The sequence below is a fragment of the Myotis daubentonii genome, chromosome 5, assembly GCF_963259705.1.
Source record: "Myotis daubentonii chromosome 5, mMyoDau2.1, whole genome shotgun sequence".
NCBI classification, from domain to species: Eukaryota; Metazoa; Chordata; class Mammalia; order Chiroptera; family Vespertilionidae; genus Myotis; species Myotis daubentonii.
This window is the reverse complement of record NC_081844.1, coordinates 96,168,092-96,192,316: the sequence shown is the minus strand read 5'-3', so window position 1 is coordinate 96,192,316 and position 24,225 is coordinate 96,168,092.

Genomic DNA, 24,225 nt, shown 5'->3' with positions numbered 1-24,225 from the left:
TAAGGCTCTGGGCTCTGTGGTAAAGAAAGACAAGCAAAGGCCTTGGTCTCATAGAACCTGTATTTGCTTTGTTCCTTCTCCTCGCCCTAAACTATGCCTAGGCCCAACCATCGTATGCTTAAGCCATTTCAACAGCCTGAACCACATCCCTATCATGAATGTCCTCCACCATCCATTCCTCTTGCCCACCTACTCTGCATTCATTTTTCTATAAGATTACCATTATCATGCTGCTCACCTGCTCAAAAATCTCCAGTGGCTTCCTATCAACTATAGTCATTTTAATACCCATTTATCAACCAGGTACTCCTTATTAGGCATGAGACTAGGATTGTAAGATAAAGTCTACACTCTTCAACATAGCACTGAGGTCTGTACTGGCTATTAACTGCTGGATAGCAAGTGACTCCAAAACTTAGCAGCTTAGAACAATAAATGAGTATTATCTTCCAGTTTCTATAGGTCAGGAATCCAGGAGGAACCTAGCAGTCAAGTTGCCAGCCAGAGCTACAGTCATCTGAAGGCCTGACCGAGGCTGGAGGATCCTCTTGCAAGAAGGTTCGTCCACATAACTGTTGGCAGTTCCCCACCATGTGGGTTTCTCCATAGGGCTTCCTGGGCATGTTCATAACCTGTCAGTTGGCTTCCCCCAGAGTGATACCTAAGAGAGACAGAGGAGGAGGAAGCCACAGTGCCTTTGTGACTTAGTCTTAGAAGTCACACCCCATCACTCCTGCTATCTTCTATTAGAAGTGAGTCACTAGTCCAGTTTATAGTTAATGGAGGGCAAGCAAGCCCCACATCTTGAAGAGAGGAATACAAAGAATTCATGGGCTTAACCTAAAACCACCACAAATACATAATCAGATATTACATTACATCATACATATATATCATATTATAATCACCACTATCTTTAATTGGACCCTACCCCATATTTTTATATCTCTAAGCTGGTATTCTCAGTATTAACTTCTATCCTGCAACCCATATGGCTCTCTGGAATACACTGTACCCATTGTAAACACCAACTCTTTCCTCATATGTTGCTCATGCTTGTGCCCCTGTCCTCTGCCCTCCAAATTCCAGAGAAATAGCACAACATAGTGGCTATGATTTTGGACACGGTATTGCGTGGATTCAAATACCATCTCAATTTTTGGCTAGTTATTTAAGCACTGTCTACCTTGATTTCCTCACCTATAAAATGGTAATAACAGTATCTACTTTATAAGCATGTTATGAGAATTAAATGAATCAATATTTATAAATTACTAAGAATAGAGCTTGCCATGCACTGTGCTATTTTAGTATTTGTTAAATAATACCAATAGGATTCTTCCACTTCCAGTTCTAGTTCCATACTATAGCCCAGAGTGAACTCCTTCACAGAACGCCTAATGCTATAATTGTGATCCATTTTAACCCTGGTCAGATCTACAAATGATCACTTAACTCCCTCACTTGTACATGTCTTTCCTCATCTCCCAGTTGCTGGTTCCTGGTGGTGTTTAAATTCTGTGCTGCTTTAGAGCGCCTAGAAGGGAGTAAACATTCAATTCAAAGGGAAGAAAGGAATTAATTCACATTTTAACCCCTAGAAAAATTATTCATGCTATTTTTCTGGTCTCTCCATACACCAAGAAACCACACTCTCATTATTTCCATGTGACCATCTGATATTAGAGAGCCAACCCAAATGAGGCTTTCCCTCAAGATCAGCCACTTGTGGAACTTGTGCAAACACCTAAAATGGATGTGGTGGGATCCCCTTAGCCCAGGAGGCAGGGGAGGACAGGTGTGAGCCTCAAAGAGGGGGGCATATTCTGCGATCACCACAGGTAAAGCAAACTTCAATTATTAGGTCATTCATCTTTAAGAGCCTAATTTTTCAAATTCATCACCAACCAATGCTCCTTCTCCATTCTTGACTCAAACTCTATGGAATTTCAGGGCTCCCCACCTTCACTTTTCTCAAAATAGTGGCATTTCCTCCCCCAAGAGTTTACGGCTTCCAGTCAAAACTTATGCTGGGCCCGTTTTATAGCTGAAACCTGCTGGTACTCCAGGTGAACATATAGGAGATACCAATTCATAGTTACAGGGGGGCTTTGGGAGAAAATTTACCACCACCCCCCCGCCACTCCTGTCACAGATAGAAGGTAGTAGTGGACGTAATTCAGCCACTAGAACCTTCATTAATTTCTTCATTCATTCATTTTTCAATTAATGTGTATTAAGCATTTACTAGGGATAGTTGGTAAGAACAAGAAGTAGAACACCAGCTCCAAGTAAGTTACCTGGAAGAAGTCTCCCTCTCTGGTATCAATTTCTTTTCTATAAAGTGAGAAGGTTGGACAGTCTCTAGGGTTCTTTCCACTTTTAAAAAATTGCTGTTTTTCTGATTCTAATGCATGATCTGCTTTGCCAGGCAGGGCTGCTGTGAAGATGAAGTTAGAAAATGTGCATGAAAGTGCTTTGAAAACTGTACAGCACGGCTGAGCATGAGAGGCATTATCCTCATTGCTGCTGCCAAAGCCCCAAAATCCTTAGAGGAAAGTGTTCAAAGACCTGCTCGATAGCATCCCACTGGGACCCGAACCAGGAAAAGCTCCTCCTCGTCTCACTGGGATCCCTCCTGCTGCTGGGAAGCCCACACGGTTGTTTCTGTACATCAGCAGCTTCTCACAAATAATGCTTTTCAGAGACCGCAACTGCCCCCTGGACAAAAGAATGCACATGTTCTCGTCTTGAGGTCTAGTTTAAGTCCAGAGAAAAACAAACAGGACTCTAATCAACTAGTGATGTCTGCTTTGGGCAGGGGACGAAGAAGTGGTCACCAGCTGATTGCATTCCTAGAGTAGGTCCTTCAGTAGTTATGATGTATGAGCCACAATATGTGCCAGGAATTTTACTATGTGCTTCGCAAGAATTATCTCATTTTTGGAGTAGATACGATTAGTAATCCCATTTTACAAAGGAGTAAACTGAGACCCAGAAAGGCTGACTTGACCCAGACCACACTGCTAGCATATGTCAGAGCCAGAATTAGAACAAAGGCTGAGAGAGGCCAGTATACTTTGTGACAACGTTACACTGAACTTTAGCTTGGATCCTAAGATAGTATATGAATAGGTAAACCAAAGGAACCACCTTACATTTTTTCTGAATAGATGAAATTATTAATATCACCTCAAGGTTACTGGCAGCCTCTGGCTTATTGTGGGAATTGAATCTCTAAAGCAAGAGTCTGTAAACTTTTTAACTGCACATTCCATTAGTTAAAGATTAATAAATTGTGTCATCCAATCCAATATATAAATACCTATTTACATATGTGTGTATGTATTTTCAAAATGCATACATATATCACAACACTAATGTATTAGATACATATTAAAACATATCAAAAATTAAAAGAATTTTTAATAATAAATCTATATAAACAACAAATTTGAATATTTTCTACCCAAACCCCCAAGAGACTCTTGTTCCCTGTCGCTGGGACACACATAGCCACTTTCTGTAATACAGAGCAAAATTAATGCATTTTCCTTATTTTGCCTCTGTTTCCTCTCTGGACTCAGGTTCAAGGCTTGCCCTAGGCAAAATGTCCAAGAACAGGACCACTTCCTCTCCCACCTTCCATTGGATGCTCCACACCTCTCTTTCCCAGGCTCCCAGGTGTACAGGCACCTTCACGCCTTTCATACCCACTTCCCAAAGTCCCCCCTTTGAGTTCTTGTCCTGGACTGGCATCTCCTGCTATGGCCAATAGCCATACATTCATTCATTCTTACATCAAGCAGGCACTTACTGAACCCTGTGACATAGACATACACTGTAGGAGCTTGAACAATCCAACAATGAACCAGTCTCAGGCCTAACCAGACCAGAAGGGGGACTAATGCACACACATAAATTGACACAATAATGATGAGTTGAAAGTGATAAGTTCCTTAAAAGAGACTCAAGAGAGATGGTTTCCGGGTGGAAGGATTGGGGAATGTGCATGAATAAGGAGGCCGTGAGCATGGGCGCAACTTGGAAATGGCAGGAAGTGCACTGCAGGCTCAGGGGGCAGAGGGAGGAAAGGCAGAGAAGTGAAAGAACTTTCTAAGTGGGGCAGAGGATGTGGGCAAGATAATAATCTAACAGGCAGAGAGCTGGTCCAGTGTTATGTGAACTGTGCAGTCCAGGCAGAAACAACAATGCTCACAACAGCGTAAGGAAGGAAAACAGCCAGAGTGGCTAGAACAGGCAGTCTAGGGAGTGCAGGGCCTGATGAGGCTAGAGTGGTGGGCATGACTCACACCCGAAAGGCTCCCAGGGAGAGGTAAGCCCCGGAGTGGAAAGTGTGCAGAGCAGCTGTGATCAGATTCACCTTCAGGAAAGACTGTGCCGGCTGCAGTGCACAGAGTGGTGGAAGGAAGGCAGGTAAGGGAAGGTCATCATCCAGACACTTTCCCCTGGGACATCTTGGTGGTCCAAGACCTCCACTCTGCAGAGCAGTCCTAACCAGTTTCTCAGCTACTCTGGAGCGAGCCCACCATCAAGACTAACCACAGAACACAGGCTCTAAAAAGACAGCAGAGCCCTAGCTGGTTTGGCTCAGTGGATAGAGCGTCGGCCAGCGGACTGAAGAGTGAGTCCCGGGTTCGATCCTGGTCAAGGGCATATGCCTGGGTTGCGGGCTCTATCCCCAGTAGGGAGCATGCAGGAGGCAGCCTATCAATGATTCTCTCATCATTGATGTTTCTATCTCTCTTTCCCTCTCCCTTCTTCTCTGAAATCAATGTATAGTATATATATTTTAAAGACAGAACTCCTGACCCAACCCTGGCACCTTCCACTGACCAAACCAAGTCTTTAGAGCCCAGTGATTTCGGGGGGACATTTCCAGCACCTTGCCCCTTTATCACCTGGGGTAGGCCTCCTCCTGGCAGGACAGATTCTTCTCTTGGTCAATCAGAAGCTCAGAATCAGATTTCCCATTGAGCTCCCGGGGTGCTCTGGCCTGAGCCCACACACTGCCTCTTTAAGCACATTATGAAGATTATCAGCAATGTATCAAGGTGTCTTTGCAGAACGGTATAAACTTCGACTGCACTACTTATTGCCATAAACCACACTTCCAGGTTTTTATTTATATGCGCATTAGTTCAATATGATTGGATCTGTAGGCAGCAGAGGGGATTGGGGTAATTTATATATATATCAATAAAGGTCTCCAGCCAGCCACTGGGTGCTCTAAGGGGAACAGTAGTTCCATTTAAAACATTAGGAACTGAAGAAATTGAAAATAACTCTCTATTTAGAGGCCAAGGATTAAGGCATTTTGCAGGGAAGGTCTCAGCCCAGCCGGGCTATGCTAAAAAGGCTGTTAAAATGTCATTTGGCTGATAGTTAAGCTACAGAATTTACCTTAACCCCTTCATTCAATTGTATTTTTTCTGGGCCGCACAGGAGGACAGCAGTGTGATGGAAAGGTGGATGAGTGCACGGGCCTCCTAATGTCCATTTTCAGTGTCTACTGGGAGCATCACCTCAGCGAGCTCTGCTGTACCCTCCATGAGAGGCCTTCCTGGAGCTGCTGGCCAAGGTTCCCGGTGGCCCCAGCCATGCAGGCCTCCTGGTACATGCTGGGTCAATCAGGCTTTCCCTCCCGAGATTCTGACTATTGCTAAAGTGCCACAAGGACTAAAAATGGTGAAAGCCAACTCATCCTGGTGCTGCTTCCCTGAAGAGACTCCCTGTTCGTGCCTGCCCCCGCCTGCCTTCCCCCCCCGCCCTCATTGCAGCAGAGCTGCCCTGGCTCCTATGTTTTCTCTTCCATTTCATGAACCATGAAATAGCCTTCCAGTGAGTCCTGCTTCTGTCAGCCGGAGTTTCTGTTGCCTACAACTAAGGAGCCTACATGAGCCACTGGGGGTCAGGCTTGGACCCATCACCGAGTAGCTGTGTGACCACTGAAGACTTGGGGCATCAGTTTCCTCCTCTGTCAAATGAAAGTATTGGGAGGGTCAATAATTCGCAAACTTTAGGAATCTGTTTCAAAACTTAGACTCTGGCTCCATCCTTTTAGAGTGGGGCCGAGGCAACTGCTCTGTAACCAGCACTGATTCTGTGCCTACGAACTTGAAGAGCCCATTTGCAAATCATGCCCTCCAGGGTCCTGTCCCGGGGAGGACCCGTGGGATGGCCTCTGGGTGAGGGCAACGTTGACGAAGGTGACCCTCTTGTTTCAACTAGGGCAGCTCTCCTTTTATGTTTTAAATATTGAGGTGACACTTTAAATTTCCTCTGTGAAAAGGGATCTACCGGTGGGGGAAAAATCAAAAGCAGTGGGCTCAATCACCAGACCATGTCCAAGGAGCCTTACTCTTTGATTCCACGAGGCACCTCCCACATGGCTTCCAACAGGAAGCAGATGTCAACCCCTTTGGGGAACTGACCACTGCATTAATTCTATTTGAACTTCAACTTAGAAAGAGAAACAAAAGCAAGACCTCAATCTTGAAATCATCTTCCTAACAAAGGCATGGGCAGGAGTTTATTGCCCCACTGGCCCTGCCTGGCTTGCCCGGTGTGATGCAATTAGATAGCAGCGGAGCCTGTGACCTCTCAGTCACATCTCGGGGCTCCTCCCACAGTGCCTCTTCCTGCCGTGGCGTTTGAAACACCATAAACTGGAGCCAGAGGAGATCCATAAACAGCCCAGTTCTTATTTTTTACTTTAGAGTCCCTATGTGGCTTCATTTATTTTCAAAAGAGCATGTGACATGTTCGTTGGCACCTTCCTTGCCATAAAATATCTGTTGACATTTGTGGTTTGGGGCTGGGTTGGATTAGTTGCTGTTTCATTCCATCTACCTACTGCATGTAGCACCAGGAGAAAACACCATTCTACCCTGAGCCCCTGTCACATCTTCTACTCTCTCCCCAGAGCAACACATGTGTGCCTGCTGCTGAATGGGAAGACTGAAAGAGAGCTACTCCGTCTTTTATCATCTGTGCGACCTTTAACAAGGCACATAACCTGGGTCTCCATATCCTGGCCCAAGAGTGGTTTTTGTAAGGTAAGACAAGGAAAATAAGATTAACAACGGTGACTAACATTTAACTATCACTCACAAGGGACCAGACACTGGCCTACGCTACTGTACCTGAATTGTCTCAGTCAGTCCTCTCACACACATTACGTAGGTATGGCTATCATTACCCACATTTCACAGAAGGAAAAATGGAGACACAAAAAGGTTCAGTAACTTGCCCAAGGCCACATAGCCAATAAGTGATAGAGTAAGCTTCAGTCTCAAGGAGGCTGACTCCATAGTGTTTCATTACAACATTATATTCATGGTGCCTCTTCCATACCTGGTTGAAAAGTTTGGAGGTGTGTCAAGGAGAGGGCTCCTACAGTCTGCTGGAGAGATCAGATGTGGAGGGTGACTTAGGATAAAATAATGCAAGATAAAAACATGGTACAATGGAAAGAACACCAGCTGAGGTTTGTCCTCACTCGCAGTGAGTACGTGCCACTTGTCCCCCTGGAGGCTCAGTCTTCTCATCAGCAAAGTGGGGAAATTATGCCCACCTTGTAGATCTAGTGTCAAAATAGGCATGTGTGTATGGCCACCGACCACGTATTCAGTTAATGGAAGTGATAGAATGTGTGTGGTAGCATGCCAAAAAGCTAGTTGGAAGAAAGACATTAGTCATATAAAGAATGACTATAAATTAGAGTAACACAGAATTCCTTCCAAAATTATAAAATCAATACAGAATTTTCTTCCCTAAATTAAACTCACAGGGAGCATGAGTCAAAAAGTCCATAAAGTTAAATCAAACGAACTTGTCTCTATCTCACACCCACCCAACTTACCTGGGCCAAAGCCTTGAAACTCCTACAATAGGAAATCTCTGTTCTATGTAAGGGCATGACATATAAAGGACAATTTAAACTTTATCTCATGTGAAAACTAAGTTCTTTTGTAGTTATCATCCAGATAGAATTTCTATTAACACATTCATGCAAATATTTTAGATATATTTCTATACATATACACATCTACTCACAAATAAATATTTGTTAGTGAGAGCATGCTAAAATTGAAATCCACTTTTTTCCTTAACAATGTGCCAAGACATTACTCCATGCCAATACATGCAAATAACACATCATCATTTTAATGCCTTCACAATACTCCATTGTACAGATATACTATGATTAACCAATTTTGGAGGTTTAAATGGCTTCTAGGTTTTGCTATAATAAACAACACTGCAACAAATGTCCCTGAACAAACATCTTTGTGTACTTATCCATGAAGGCCTTAGCACAAACTCCTAGATATAAAATTGTAGGGTCAAAGATATGCACATGTATAACTTTGTGTAAGAGTTTCCAGGTTGGTGAAATGCATCCACATGCTGGGAGATGGTACAACCAAGCTAGTTCCATGGGGACACAAGTTCCTGCTCTAGGGGCCCCTCCAGATCTCACGCCACGTGCTCCTTAATCTAGCTGTTCATCTGTATCCTTTAGAACAAGCTGGTCGTCATGGGGATGAGAAAACTAAATGATGTAAATAAGCTCTGCCATCAAGTGCAGGGCGAGCACGGAAAACAAGCCTGTTGGACAGCGAAGCACATGTCCTTTCTGCTCTGGCTGGGCCTCCTCCTGGCTTGTTGGCCCAAGATCAGGGCCTGGCATTGGGCAGGTTGAGTACAAAATTGTGCCATGAGAAGACTGTGGCCAGTGTGAACAAGTTAAAGACTCTGAGTGGTTACTAACTGACCTGATTCCAGCAACACTGTTAGCAGTGATGAAGCCAGGTGACTAAAGGTACCAAACTGGATCCTCCAAGAACACTAGGTACAGGTTTGAACAGGGGAACAGGAAGCTGGGAACTTGAAAAGGTGTTGGAGGGATATCAGACCTGGAGAAATGGGATGAAAAAAAAGAAGAAAACAGATCTAGGCAGTAATTCAATAGTGAATTTAAGGTACATGAAGATTTAGCCTGTGGGACTGCAGTGTGAATCCATGATGGGTCTATGGCTTGATGACATGGACACACAGTTTTTAAAAGTAACTCCCAAGAGGATTTAAATAAAGTATTTTACACCAAACACACACATACACACACACACAAAAAAAAAAACCAAAACAAAACAAAAAAAACTTTGCTATATGTTTCCAAACTATGTTTCTCCAGAATGGTAGTTCTGCCTTAGGGTCCCACTAACTAGTATGAGAGAGAGTTGTAAGTCAGAGGTTGAACCATATGAAAATGTTACATTTTATGGGTCAAAGTGATTGAATATCAGTAAATCCACACAGTTCAACCCAATAATTCATCCCTAACATGAACCAGGTTTTGCCTTTCCATGGCAAACACTGCACTGGCCATCCGGAAAAGGGTGATCACCTATCTGTACCGTGCCCTTTTTTAGGGAGGATGGGAGGAGGAAGTAGCTGGAGACTGTTTTCACTGCCCGTCTGGGAATGTGCAATTACCTGAAGGACGCCTGCGTTCCTTAATAAGGTAAAGGCATTGATTCTGCGTCACTTGATGGTAAAGAGTGAGTTGTCCCTCTACCACTCTTTCTTTGTTAAAAGATAGACTCAGTATAATTGCAAGGAAACTGGTGTGCATTGTCACAAGTCCTTGAAGTCACCTCACTACACACAGGTTAAATCTGGAGGGATGTCACCGCCAAAGAGCCTCACAGCAACCCAGCCATTCGGCAGTTGTGTTCCAGGGAGCTCCGGTCCTACAAATGCTCCAGAAAAGAAAAAGTCCATGGCCATGTGTGTTGGGAGACTAGGACACTCTGTTTAGTTTAAAATGTCTTTAAATTAAATTTAAAAGTTCATCCTCCTGGCAAGTCACGGCTCCCTGAAACCTCCAAGGCCCAGAGAAGGCCTGCAGGAGGGAAGCTTGTCCTCCTAGAGAAGCCTGCATCTGACTGCAATTCCTTTTGTGCACATGACGTTTATTACCGTGCAGGGGAAGAGACATTCAAAATGCCCAACACTCTCCTTTTATTAGAGAAGAACCTGGATTAGGAAGGTTGCACATTAGGTCAATGACAAAGCCAGGATTAGAAGTTTTATCTCAGGCCACTCTACAGGTATTTATTGAGTGCCTGCTGTGTGCCAAAATCCGCACCAGACCCTGGCAAGTATAGTAAATAAAACATGATCCTTGGAAGGAACAGTGGGAAGAAAAGATAAATCCACAGGCACTTTCAACTCCGTGTAACTTGTAATCATCTAGAACATGTGGCTACTGGACACTTAAAATGTGGCTTCTGAAAGTGAGGCATGGAATTTTTAAATTTCATTTCATTTCAATAAATTTAAATTTTAAGACAAAAGCAGTGTAAAATAATTTTCTATTAAATACAGCTTTGTTGTTTTGGCAGGACTATATTTCACTTTAACCATTGAAAATTTAGCCTTTGAGTTGAGTTGAGCTGTAAGTGTGAAATTACACACCGAATTTCAAAGACTCAGTTCAAAAAAATGTGAAATACCTCATTAATAATTTTTGTATGGATTATATATTAGAACATTAATATCGTGGACATATTGGCTTAAATAAAAGAGATAATTAAAACTTCTTTTTTCTGTCCCTTATTTAACTTTTTAACACAGCTAGTAGAAAGCTTTAGATCACATATGTGGTTCATCATATTCCTTTTGGATAGAGCTGATCAAAAAGACTTAGAGAGCTCAGGAAGCAGGATGCCTAAGATCTGGGAAAGCTTCCTAAGAGATGGTTTTACAGTGAGACCTAAAGGAAGAGAAGGAACAAGAGAAGAGAGGAAGGAAGACTGTTCCTGACAGAGGGAATGGCTTGTGCAAAGGCCCAGAGGCTTTTGAGTGGAGGAGGCCCATGGATCCAGGTCCCTGTCATTTCCAGTGCAGGGCACCTTCTTTGCACTGGGCCCCCAAACATTCCTCACACAGACCACTTTGCCTCTTAATATCTCTAAAATCAAATGTAGGCATCGGGTACTTAGAAAAGAGTATTGTTGTTCATATTTCACGCAGATTAAAGCTAAATGTAGACTCCACTCCCACACAGGTTACTGATTCACTTAAAATGTGCATCCATTTTATATGTGCTCAAAGGAATCTTCTTTAGATGAAATAACTCCCACCAAAGCAAACATCATATTACTCTCAGTAAGTACCATTGCAGTTGGCTTCTGTGAGGGCAGGGAGCTGGCCTGGAGCAGAGGCAGGGAGGGAGCTCAGCAGCAATGAATGGTTGTAGCAGGGGATGCTGGGAGGCAGTCCAGCCAAGCGGTGAGAGTTCAGGCTCTGCTGGCTTCCTCACTTCTGGCTGTGTGACCCCAGACACTCTTATAACCGCCCTGCGCCTCTGTCTCCTCATTGTAAATGAGGAAAAGTAATATCTTTATCGGGAATTGCTGGACTTTAGCATTACTGGTACCGGGGCCAGATAACTCTCTGTTGTGAGGGCCTGCTCTGTCCACCGCAGTGCTGAGCAGCATCCCTAGTCTCTACCCACTAGAGGCCAGTAGCTCCCCTCGCCCCGACTGTCACAACCATAAATGTCTCCAGACATTGCCAAACATCTCCTGGGGAGTAGAGGGGGGCCAGTCACTGCCCTTTGAGAACCCATGGTCTCCTGAATGCGTTGTGGGGAGCACATGGAACCCTGCCTGGGAAGTGGTGGTACAGCGCTGAAACTTGCCAAGTGCTCCATAAAGGTTTGCGAAATAAATGCATAAAATGAAGGGAGGAAAAGCGCCTACAGGGATGACAATGGTACTTAGCACATCTGCCATTCTGCGAATTTAACCAGCCATCACTTTAGCCCAGAAACTTCCATCTATCCTCTCTCTCTTCTCACCCCAAGAAGCCAGGCCCTGGGTCTCCCGGGTAATGTGGGCAGAAAGGCCCTGCAAATGGGACATGGCCGCCTCGATGGATTTAATGGTGCTTTTTAAATGTGGGTAATTATAGGGCCTCTTCCAAGCAAGTGCACCAGTGGCAGGAGGCTGAGGGCTCTGGGGCACTGTGGGCCCACATAGCTCAGCTCCGTCGAGCTGATGGTAATGTTATTAAATGTGCTCTCTCCTTTTATTAGGCATCTTAATAACCTCTAAGTTGTACCCAGGAGAGTTGCTGCAGAAAAGGAATTCTGGCCAACCTAATTTGTATTTGAAAATACCCCATAGGCCAACAGAACAAGATTCAGATGAATTTCACAGGCAGCTGAGGGCTACACAAGGCAAGTGTTTCCAAATTGTACTCAATTATTGAATGCAAAATGCCTGCCTCTCTGCCTCCTCCACCCCCGTGCTTTGCCCTCCTTTTCTGCCAACGTCCCTGCACCCCCACACATGCATATGCAACCCACGCTCCAGCCACTGGCTGACAAAGAGACTTAATGTGGGTGCTCCCAAGTCTAAGAGAAATAATGATAAGAGTTCACACTTACTGACCATTTATTATCCTAAGTCAGACGCCAGTACATTCCTCAGAACAATTCAAAAGGCGAGGAATGTTATTCCCATTTTGAATTGGGAATAACCTTATTCCCATTTTATAATTGAGGAAACTGCAGTTTAAAAAGGTGACTATCTTACCAGAAAGAAGTACACAGCTAGATAATTATAGAGCACGGGCATAAACCAAATTCTAGCTGACTCCCAAACTGGGACTCGGCACCACGCCTAACAATTTTCAATAATCGGATGGGGTCAAGGAGTATGGCCCTTTGTTAGTTTACCGAGTTTGGATGACAATATGTTCCAGTCCTATATGGAGTCCTGGGAAAAGACACTGCCCCTACACTCAGAGATTTCACAATGGAAATTATACACATGGAAGGAACACTTTAGAGGGATCGGGAAAGAAGAATAACAACCCCCATTCATTATCAGTGAGAAGTTGCTATATGCCAGGCAGTGTGCTACCTGTTAGAGATACTGCCACAGCTACAAATGAAGGTAGTAGATTTGAGAAACATTCCAGAGCTAGAATGAATAGAATCTATCAGTCTTGACCAAAAGAGTAAAGAACAGAGAGAGCAAAGGAGACTCATATTTCCCTGGCACAAGAGACTATGAGGATGAGCAAGCCATCAGTTGAAACTGAAGGGCAGAATTTGAGGAAGAAGTCATTTGTTTTCAAGTATGTTAAGTTACAGTCGTCCTAAGACATTACAGTAGTTTCCTGTTGCTGCTGTAACAAATTGCCAAACCTTGTGGCTTTAAACAACACAGATCTAACTTCTTCCAGTTCTGGAGATCAGAACTCCAAAATGAGTCTTACAGGAATGAAAATCAAGGTGTTTGCAGGGCTGGTTTTGTCTGAAGGTTTCTGACAAGAATCCATTCCTTGCCTCTCCCAGATTCCAGAAGCTGCCAGCATTTCTTAGCTACTGGCCACATGAATCCAGTCTCTGCTTCTTTTGTCACAGAGTTCTTCTCTGTCCTCCTGTTTTCTTCTTCTAACCACACTTATAATGACATCCACCCACTGAAGTAGTCATGGATATTTCCCCATCTCAAGATCCTTAAACTTAATCACATCTACAAAGCTACCGAAGGTGACATGCCACTGAAGGTGACATGCACACGTCCCAGGGATTAGCGTGTGGACCTACTGAAAGGCCGTTATTCAGCTGACTGCACACATTCCGGAAGCAATGTCTACACAGAAACAGGTAAGTCTAGCACTTGGGGGAAATTCACTCCTTCATCACGCAGACATTCAACAAACATTAAGGCATTCATACGGGTCAAGGAGATCATCACACCGTAACAGTTGACTTGGGATTCATCCCCATAGTTCATAGGCGATGGGAGTTTATGCAAAGAGAGTATGGAGAGTAAAAAGCAAAGAATGGAAGACAGCATTTGGGGGAAATCGACACATTCCTGGAACAGACTGGGAGAGGGGAACAAATGTGGACTTGTCCGGGTTAAGAGCTTTTATGCAACTCCATTAGCACAGGTTTGTTTCTGCTGTTTGGGTGACCGTAGGGGATCATAAGTAGAGAATGTGATTTCAAAACATGCTGTCTGGTGGCAGGGGCGAGGGGAGGGGTTCACACAAATTCTTCTTGAGCCACAGCATCTCTGGAAGGTCTGTTCCCAGCCTGTGCTCAACGCTACGACTGTGGTTCTGGCCAGTTCATTTCCTCTCCTTTTCTCAGCCAAGTACAGCCATTAAGCCCTTCACATCCAATCCCTGCAGCCGGAGCTCTTGGCCGCCCTAGTAATGGAGGCAGCAAGAATTTAATCCATGGCAGCCTCAGGTGCAGAAAGATGATACTGAATATTTCATTCTTGGGATGATGGGAACTGCAAGCCCCTGGAGAGGATCTGGCCGAATCTTTTAAGTGAGCCTTTCCAGGAATCCACTGGGTAACGCACTATTGGCAGTAATGACTGCCACTCGGGCCCGGCTTCCCAGTGGGAGGGCGGCGCATTAGTGTGCACAGTGCTAAAGGGCCAGCTCCAACTCCGCTTCTGAGAAATTCTTTTTTTTAACTCTGCTCTCAGAGGTTTCCTGTCACTTCTTTGAATCCAAAAGACATTTGTCACCCATTTCTTCCCTTTTTTTGTTTTTCATAAAGAGCCAAATGAAAGGAAAATAAAAGGTCTAACAAAGAGAAATTATTTAAGGTACATTTCTTCTCTTCAGGAAATTGCCTGCTTTGGCTCCCATCTCTAACTCCCCTCAATCTTGAACAGCTAGCACAAGGAGACAGCTAGTATTAGAATGGACAAGGGGAAAACAGACAGTTATCTCGGTGGGAAATTTCAGAGACTGTGTGTGTTGTTAAGTAAACACCATTTGTTAAGCACCGGAGTATTGAAATGAGGGGGGGGAAAGGACTGTTTTTCCTTTAAAAAATTAAGTGTTTTGAAAAACTGAATTAGATTTTTTTCATTACAATTCACAAAATTGAAAACAGATGGTATATGCTATAAACTTAAAAATAAACACACAGAGAAAGTGAAAAAGGTCACTCTCGGTGTAAGAGGGAGGTGAGATGGCCTGAAATGGGACCCCTTTGCCCTTAAGACCTGAACTCAGATCTGACTGTGACTCTGTGCCCACACTGCTACCCTGGCAGAGTGGGGTGAGCTGGAAGGTACAGGACTGGTGAGCAGGGAGGGGCCCTGGGCGCCTGTATGGGCTCAGCTCAGCTCTCCTTCCTCACCTCGCCCACCGTGCAGGGGATGCACCCTAGGGATGGGCTCTGGAGAAAGAGCCGGCCTGTTTACACCTAGCACTGTTATTTTCCAGCAGAAGTTCTAAATATAAACATTTACCTGCTCAGTGTCTGAGTGTTCCAGTTTGCGAATGAAATTGGCATGAGGAGAAAATTAAATAATGCAAAGTGCTAGCTTCGTGCCTGGTATATACGAAGAGCTTAATGTATGGTAGTTATTATTATTAACAATAGCAGTAGCATCAATAATAACAATACAAATGGGCATGTCTATGGAAATGCGTGTCTTTTAAAGGCCTTTTGTCCAACCATTAGCATTTATCCAACCCATCTACTAGGTTGCCTGTCTGCAAGCCCAAGGTTTCCTACTTCTAGTTGTGTGGCCCTGGGCAAGTGACTTAGCTTTCTGTGCCTCCATTTTCTCAACTGTAAAATAGGGATAATAATAATAATCACACCTTTAGGGCTTCTGTGAGGAGTAAATGAATCCACAGGTGTGAAGTATGTCTGCTTTTTCCCAAAGTCAACTGTACAGAGTACTCTTGATTTGCTTTCGCTTTTATTGTCATAGTTCTTGCCCTCACAAGGCTGCCATACAGGCTGGGGCTAAAGGAGGTTTACAGTTGTGATTATGTGAAACAGTTTATTCTTATATTATTATATATTAATTATTGGATCATTTTCCATACAAACAGCTGTAAACCTAATTTTGCCCCACCCTGTATAGTCTCCCACGTTCCTAAAACAGAAAGCTGCCTTCCGAACCCTGTATTTGCCACAAATTGTACCCAGCTGCTAATTCAGAGACAAAGGGACAGCCATAGGAGGATGCTTAAGGCTTATCTATAGAGAACAGTGTATCACTGAGCCCAGCCAATTAGTTCATATAGATTGAGATCAAGCCAGTTTTCTAATTATATGGAGTAGAAGGTCACCTCCATCTACATTGTGCATTCTCCCAGTCACCAGGAAAATTTTCAACCATTTTCTTCTATACCTAGAGACTGGGGAATATAAACATCGCACGCATGCATGCATACACACACACACACGCACACACACACACACACACACACACACACACCTTCCCACTGTGTGAAATTTTTTTTATTGAAAGTTGTGCTGTTAGTGTAAATATCAAACAGAGCAACTGAACGCTTCACACCAGAACCCAAGGCCAGTGCAGACCTGGAGCCTTCATAGGAATCACCCTGGTTAGCTGAACACATCTATACAGCTGTGCAGTCCAGGAAAAGATATAAAACAACCTGCTTTTATTTTTTAATCTAACCTCTCTCTTTTTTTGCCCTTATAGGAAATTGAGACAAGTACCTGAGTGCTCAGATTCAACCTGTAGATAATGAAGCTGCATGAACCCAGCCAGAGATAGTGTCAGAACACCCATTCTTTTGACAAGTGAAGCCAGCCAAGTGGAGACCTCCCAGCCAAGCCAGGCTCTGCAGCTGCTCCCCGGATGGAAGTAGTTGCTTCCATCCAGGCTGTGCCAACGCAGCTCCAGACATAAAGGTGATGAAGGGCTGTTTTCAAAGCCCAAAGTCTTGCCTCAGGACCATTTAGAAAACACTGCTGGCTAGGGACCCATCATACACACAAGTCAATGAAATATTACCCCTAATTGAGTGGGCCATTTGAGAATGCGACCGCCAGCATGTCCAAGGAGTCAGCACTCCCCTTTACAACTCCCCAAGCCTCTCCTGGGTTAGTTCCCATTTAAAGGGAGAGAAAAATAAAGCCACTTTCATCACTTCAATATAAATGAATCAAAGTTTGATATGGATAGGGGAGCAATCAGCTTCCCCTAATGACTGATCTGTTAAAGGGAATGAAGGGTGATTAATTCAGGACGTGGCGCTCCAAAACACACTGCCAGGTCATTGATTCTAGATTCCCCAAACTTCCACAGAAGGACAGTCAGGAGTTCATCTGAGGTGCAGAATGCAGGAAAATTGGTGGCCTTGAAAAATGAAAAGGTTTTGGGTGCATCATCAGATCTGGACACCAACGCCAGCCAACTTGATCTCTGAGTCATTCTTCAATTAAAAAGTTTCCTGAAGAAACGAATCCCAAAGCCATTTCTGAAAAGCCAGATATCTCCCAGAACTAAAGAGGCATCTGCAGTCAGCATTAGCAACTGGTCCATTTTCTTTGGCCCAAAGAGTGCTCTGTTTTTTGTTTTGTTTTTTCATTTTTAATTAGTTGTCAATATTTAAAAATCACGGTATTTCATGGGATTTTGCATCTCTTTAAGATCATCTGACATTGTTTCCGCATACAGAGAACCAGCGGGAGCTGAGGAGCCATCACCTCTTCAAACAGTCCCCATGGTCTCCACCTGGCCTCCTTGGCACATTTATGTTAACTGCTGGGCTCCATAGGCACTGACTTTGCAACTTCTCTCCGGGAGTTTACTTTGGTGCCTGTACAGACAGAAATCAATTCTGATCCCCTGGTCCTGACTCAAAATCTATGGTATGGACTGAATGTGAATAAAGCCAATTGGCTTAACATGAAACACCACAACAGATACCTCATGCTAGGTGGTGACAAAGTGGCTCATTTAAATCTTCTTTCATGGAAAGTGTGACACAGCTGTGAGGCAGCTTGAGCTAGCTGTCCGTTTTCCATGAGACCTGCCTTATATCCCAGTCTTAAAAGTAGCAGGATCCAGAGTATCCTGTCCACTGAGAGTCACTACACTTTGCAACCAACTCCTATTTCTGAAAATACTCTAAGCTTATCTCTTCATAGAAATACTAAAGGCAAAAAATGTGTGCCTTCTGCACTTCTTAAAAATCTCCTCTCTCTACATTCCCACCACCATGGGATAATATTGCTTCATGAGAAAACTTAATAGAATGGCGATGAGCAGAGCCTCCACAATCCAGATGGCTGGGTCTGAGTCCCCATTCTAGCCCTTGCTACATGTCTTAGGCAAGTCTGTTTACCTCCTTTTATGTGCACACCTCTTATACAAAATGAGATTAGTACCCACATCACAGGGTTATTATAATTAAAGTAATGCCTGTTAGCACTCAGTACAGTGCTTGCTTATATAACGTATATTCCATAAATATTAGGTTCAAATGAAATCTACTATGTGAAACTTTTCACCTATAACTTGTTTAAAACAAGTTTTCACCTATAATTTTAGCTTCCCTGCTCCTTCCCTGGACTTGCTCCTCCCCTGGACTACCCAAATACAACGTATGTGTCCCCACATTTTGTCCCCAGAACTCCTCTCTCACTGGAATACTCATCTTTTTCCACTGTATCTAACTGACTCTAACCCATACCTTAATGCTTAATTCAAATTTCACTTTTCCCACAAAGCCCTCCCTGACTATGCCAAGCACAGCATGAACTCCGATTCTCCTGTAATCAACCTGTGAACTGCTGGGTGTTTCAAAACTACCCAGACGGCTGCCTCGAAATGCTGTTTCTGCATGGCAACCTGAGTGTGGCAGAGAGAAAAAGCAATGCCCGGCTCTTCCTCCTGCCATCACCATCACATCTGGAGCTGCATATAATATGGATGTGTCACATTGCCCAAAGGTTTTGAGACATTTTCACCTCAAACTTCCCTGTAGTGAATTATTTTACTAACAATTAATGCCCGCTTCCCAGTCACTGGAGCTATTGATCCTGACGTGATAAAACTGAAGGTTATTAGAAAAGATTTCCTTCTTTTATCTCTGATGGAGGATAAAAACAGTGAAAGTAGAGCCAACAGGATTAGTTTGGGGATGTGACTAAAGAAACAACCAAGGATAATTTCCTGGGTTTAGAGTTTAAACAACTGAGTGAATGGGGTGCTCTTTCATGAGAAGGGAGACCGAGAGGGAGATGTGGGGATTTTCTTGGGAATGAAAGGGACATCGAGCATTCTGGCCATGTTAAATTAGAGGCACCTTGGACCAATGAAGAGGGCAACTGTATGAGTCTGGCACTCAGGAAAAGAGATGAAATTTGAAATATAAATTTGCTAGTCATATTTAAAGCCACAGGACTGGATCAGATTACCTAGGGCGTGAGGATGAAGAGAAAAGAGAAGAGGGCTGAAGAAAGAGCCCCAGGAGCAGCTAACCGACTACGAAGAGGTCACCAGTGAGGTAGGAGGAACATCCGGAGACAGAAGCATGGCCCATCATCGGAAGAAGGTGTTTCGAGGAGGATGAGTGGTCAACTTTGACAAACGCTGCTAACAGGATAAGTAAGAAGAGCCTGATGATTACTCACTGAATTTAGAAAGATGGCGGCCATTGTGCCATTGACAAGAAAGTTTCAGTGGAGTGGTGAAGATTAAAGCATGATTAGAAAGAACAGTAGATACAATATATACAATACAGTAAATTCTTCTGAGATGTTTAGTGTAAAGGGAAAAAGCTATGTGTGTGGTTAATTGACCATAAAGGGCAGGAGCAGAAGCAGGAAGACCAGTTGGAGGCTATTAAAATTGTCTAAGTGATAGAACTAGTTGACCTCTCAGATGTAAGATGGTTGTCCAATTCCAATAAAACCTAAAAAAAAGATAGTTATGTTGCCAATATCCTTGCATAATGGGGGAATTACTTTTTTTAAGACAGAAGTAGGAGTGTTAGAAATAAAGAGAACTTGAGATTATCTAATCAATCTCAATTGCCACTCATCTGCCATTTTCCAGATAGAAAAACTAAAGATAAAGAGATAAAATTATTTGTCCAAAGATGAAAACCTTATCTGTGTAGAAACAAAATTAGAAATGGGAATGTCCAGTTTAATACACTTTCCTTATACCACACATGTTCCTCATATGGGAAACTGTAGCTCATCAAAACCCCACTCAAACAAAGTCAAGGGGGAGAAATCCGTGTTTCATGGAGGCAGGCATATTAAAGCAAAGGTTAAAACATGAGTTTTATGCTCCAGTTCTGACTTGGCTAGTTATTATCTACTTCACCGTGGTTCATTGCCTCTCCTTCTCTAAACCTCGGTTTCTTCATTCATAAAATAAGGATAATAAGAGCACCTGCCTCATAGGGTTTTTATGAGGATGAACTGAGCCGATAAACATAAAGTCATAATGCCAGACATACAGGAAGGACTTAACAAATGATAGCTATTGGTATGACTCTTTGTCTTTTATCTCTGTATTTATCCAAAAGCTAAACTCAAAATCTTTTGAAGAAACTTAACAACTAAGAATGACCAGGAAGAGAAATTCCAAGCGGAGAGAAGAACAACCAAAATCATCAAAGTAGGCATCACAAATCTCATTTGTAGAAGAGCACAACACCAAGTAAGGCTAATACACCATGGGGAGCTGGGCAAGGGGGCGGGCGGGGGGGGGGGGCGGGGGGGGCGGGCTCACATCACTGTGAGGCAAAAGGAAATTCAAATTCACACAGATACAGAGTTTAACTCTTTTGTGACAATGCTAGTCTATTACATCTGGGGGTTTCCTGTGATTCACAAAGTACAGTTATGAGCATGTGATCCCCCAACCTTGCAAGATAAACCAGGCAGTTGCTCTTTATTACTAAGCCCATTTTAGAGATAAATAAATGAGGCTGCAAGAGATTACAAAATTCACTCAATGCCATGAAATCTAGTCAGAGCCAGGGTCAGGACTAAAGCTCAGGTCTGCAGGATCGTCCGTTTAGGTGTCTGATTTCTTGGGGGAGCCTAAGGACGGCTTCTGTAGCATTTGATGATTTTATGATGTGCTTTGGGATTTATGGATGTTATTTCGTTGGTACCTCTCCACCTCATAATCCACAACGGCAGTGTCTGCCTTTTGTCTGTGAGACATATAAAAGCACCCAGAGATTGTTAAGTGGTGGGTGCATCCAATAAATACATAAATCATAAAAATACAAAGCGCATATGATGGCTGGTTTCCTTTCTGACAAATCTGTTTCCTTCCTGACAAGAGATGCTGCCCTGTGGTTCTTCATGTGGGGTAATAAATGTCATAAGTTATCAGCCATTTAGTATTATGCCTTGTATGCACCTAGAGTCCTGTGGGGATTTAAATTTCAAATTGAGGCACATCAGTTATGAGAGCTGGCCTAGCCCTGCACATAGGCAAAGTCAGCAGATCTGTTTAGGAGGTTATTTGAGAGTATCTCTGCTCTCCCAAAAAATAATTTCTCTCGTTGTCTTATCAAAGTCTCTAAAATGCCCACCTTTATGTGGTTCTTTGGATTAAATTATTACAGGTTATTCCTTCATGTATTCCAGAAATATCTGTGGAGCTATGACATATTAGGCACTGTTCTAGGTTTTGAAGATGCAGCTGTGAGCAAAATAGACAAAGAACTTACCCTCATGGAACTTTCATTCCACTGAGGGATAAAAGCATAGATGGATGGTAGGATTGGGAGATGGGATGTAAACAAATATAATATTATTAAAATGCCTTTATTCAGTGAGTATCAATTAAGTACCTATTATGTGCAAAGTCAACACAGATCCTGAGAGAGCTTACCCAAGAGGTCATTTAGAATAATTTAATTTGATATATTAACTAACCAGCCATCTAATAACCTCAAAGAAATTCGGACAGTCTCAAGCCCTGTGCAGTTTCTGGTCTCTCTGTGTCTCCCTTCCCTGCACCTGAAACCATTCGGTTTGACTCCAGTCCTCATCAGACACAGATAGGAAGGATCTAAGCAATGCCAGTCTCCAACTTTTTGGAATCCCCTCCCAAGTTATCCTGATAACTGAGCTTCCTTCATTTGATAAAAAAAAAAACACAACAAACCATATCTGAGTGCCTACTACACATATTCGAAGTTAGAAATACAAAGATGTGTGGGGTAATCCCAGTTCTAAAGACCTCACGGCCTCTAGCAAGAAGAAAGTCATGTGAAAAATAAAACTGTTGTCCAGAGGCTGAAGTCCTATTACTGCTCACAGACCACAACCCCCACTCCCCACCCCCGCCCTGGCTATTCCTTCTAAATTAATTCACTTTCTAGACTCTCACTGGTCAAAAGCATTGCCCAATAGAATATTTTGCAATGATATAAATGTTCCATATGTGTGCTGTCAAATATGGTAGCCACTTACCACATATTGAGTAGATGTGGCTAATTTTTTTATTTTAACCAAGAAACTAAATTTATTTTATTTCTTTTACTTAATTTAAATTTGTCTAAATAACCACATGCGGCTGGCTAATGGCTACCACACTGGACAGCACAGGTCTAGAATTAGGAATGTTTCCAGAGTGGGCAAACCGCGATAAGAGATCTTAGAATCCAGGGTCTATCATCAGGATTTAGGGTTCTGATGCCAGACTCTCCAAAGCGTTGCCATTCTCCTGAAAGTTTACTTGGAGTTTCCTGTTTGAGCACATGTTTTCTTCCATGTGGTAATTCAGGACCTTGCCACCATCCATTTTGTAACTCCAGAACATCCCCGAGGGCAGTGATGGCGAACCTATGACATGCGTGTCAGAGGTGACACACGAACTCATTTTTTTGGTTGATTTTTCTTTGATAAATGGCATTTAAATATATAAAATAAATATCAAAAATATAAGTCTTTGTTTTACTATGGTTGTAAATATCAACAATTTCTATATGTGACACGGCACCAGAGTTAAGTTAGGGTTTTTCAAAATGCTGACACGCCGAGCTCAAAAGGTTCGCCATCACTGCCCTAGGGCCTCAGAGGCTTCTGTGTTTAAGTAGGAAGAGAGAAAACAGAAACGTCACAATGAATTCTTAAGAAGACCCAGGAGATGCAAGGATGGTACAATATCCGCAAATCAATAAACGTGATACATCACATAAACAAATTGAAAGAAAAAAACCACATGGTCATATCAATTGATGCAGAAAAAGCATTTGACAAAATTCAACACCCATTTTTGATAAAAACTCTCAGCAAGGTGGGAGTAGAAGGATCATACCTCAACATAATAAAAGCCATATATGACAGGCCCACAGCCAACATCATACTCAACGGACAAAAACTAACACCATTTCCCCTAAGAACAGGAACAAGACAGGGATGCCCCCTCTCACCACTCCTGTTCAACATAGTACTGGAAGTGTTAGCCATTGCAATTCGGCAAGAAGAAGAAATAAAAGGCATCCAAATTGGAAAAGAGGAAGTAAAACTGTCCTTATTTGCAGACGACATGATATTATACATACAAAACCCTAGAGATTCCATCAAAAAGCTACTAGACTTAATACATGAATTTGGCAATGTAGCAGGATACAAAATTAACCCCAAGAAATCTGAGGCATTTCTATACACCAATAGTGAACTTTCAGAAAGAGAGATTATAAAAACAATCCCGTTTACCATTGCACCGAAAAAACTAAGCTACCTAGGAATAAACTTAACTAAAGAGGTAAAAGACCTCTACTCAGAAAACTACAGGACGTTGAAAAAAGACATAGAGGAAGACATAAACAGATGGAAGAACATACCGTGTTCATGGATTGGTAGAATCAACATCATCAAAATGTCCATACTACCCAAAACAATCTATAAATTCAACGCACTTCCCATTAAAATACCAACAGCATACTTCAGAGATCTAGAACGAACTTTCCAAAAATTCATCTGGAATAAAAAAAGACCCCGAATAGCTGCAGCAATCCTGAAAAAGAACAAAGTAGGTGGGATCTCAATACCAGATATCAAGTTGTATTACAAAGCCACTGTTCTCAAAACTGCCTGGTACTGGCACAAGAATAGGCATATAGATCAATGGAATAGAATAGAGAGCCCAGAAATCGGCCCGAACCAATATGCTCAATTAATATTTGACAAAGGAGGCAAGAACATACAATGGAGCCAAGATAGTCTCTTCAATAAATGGTGTTGGGAAAATTGGACAGCTATATGCAAGAAAATGAAACTAGACCACCAACTTACACCATACACAAAAATAAACTCAAAATGGATAAAGGACTTAAATGTACGACAGGATACCATAAAAATTCTAGAAGAATCCAAAGGCAACAAAATCT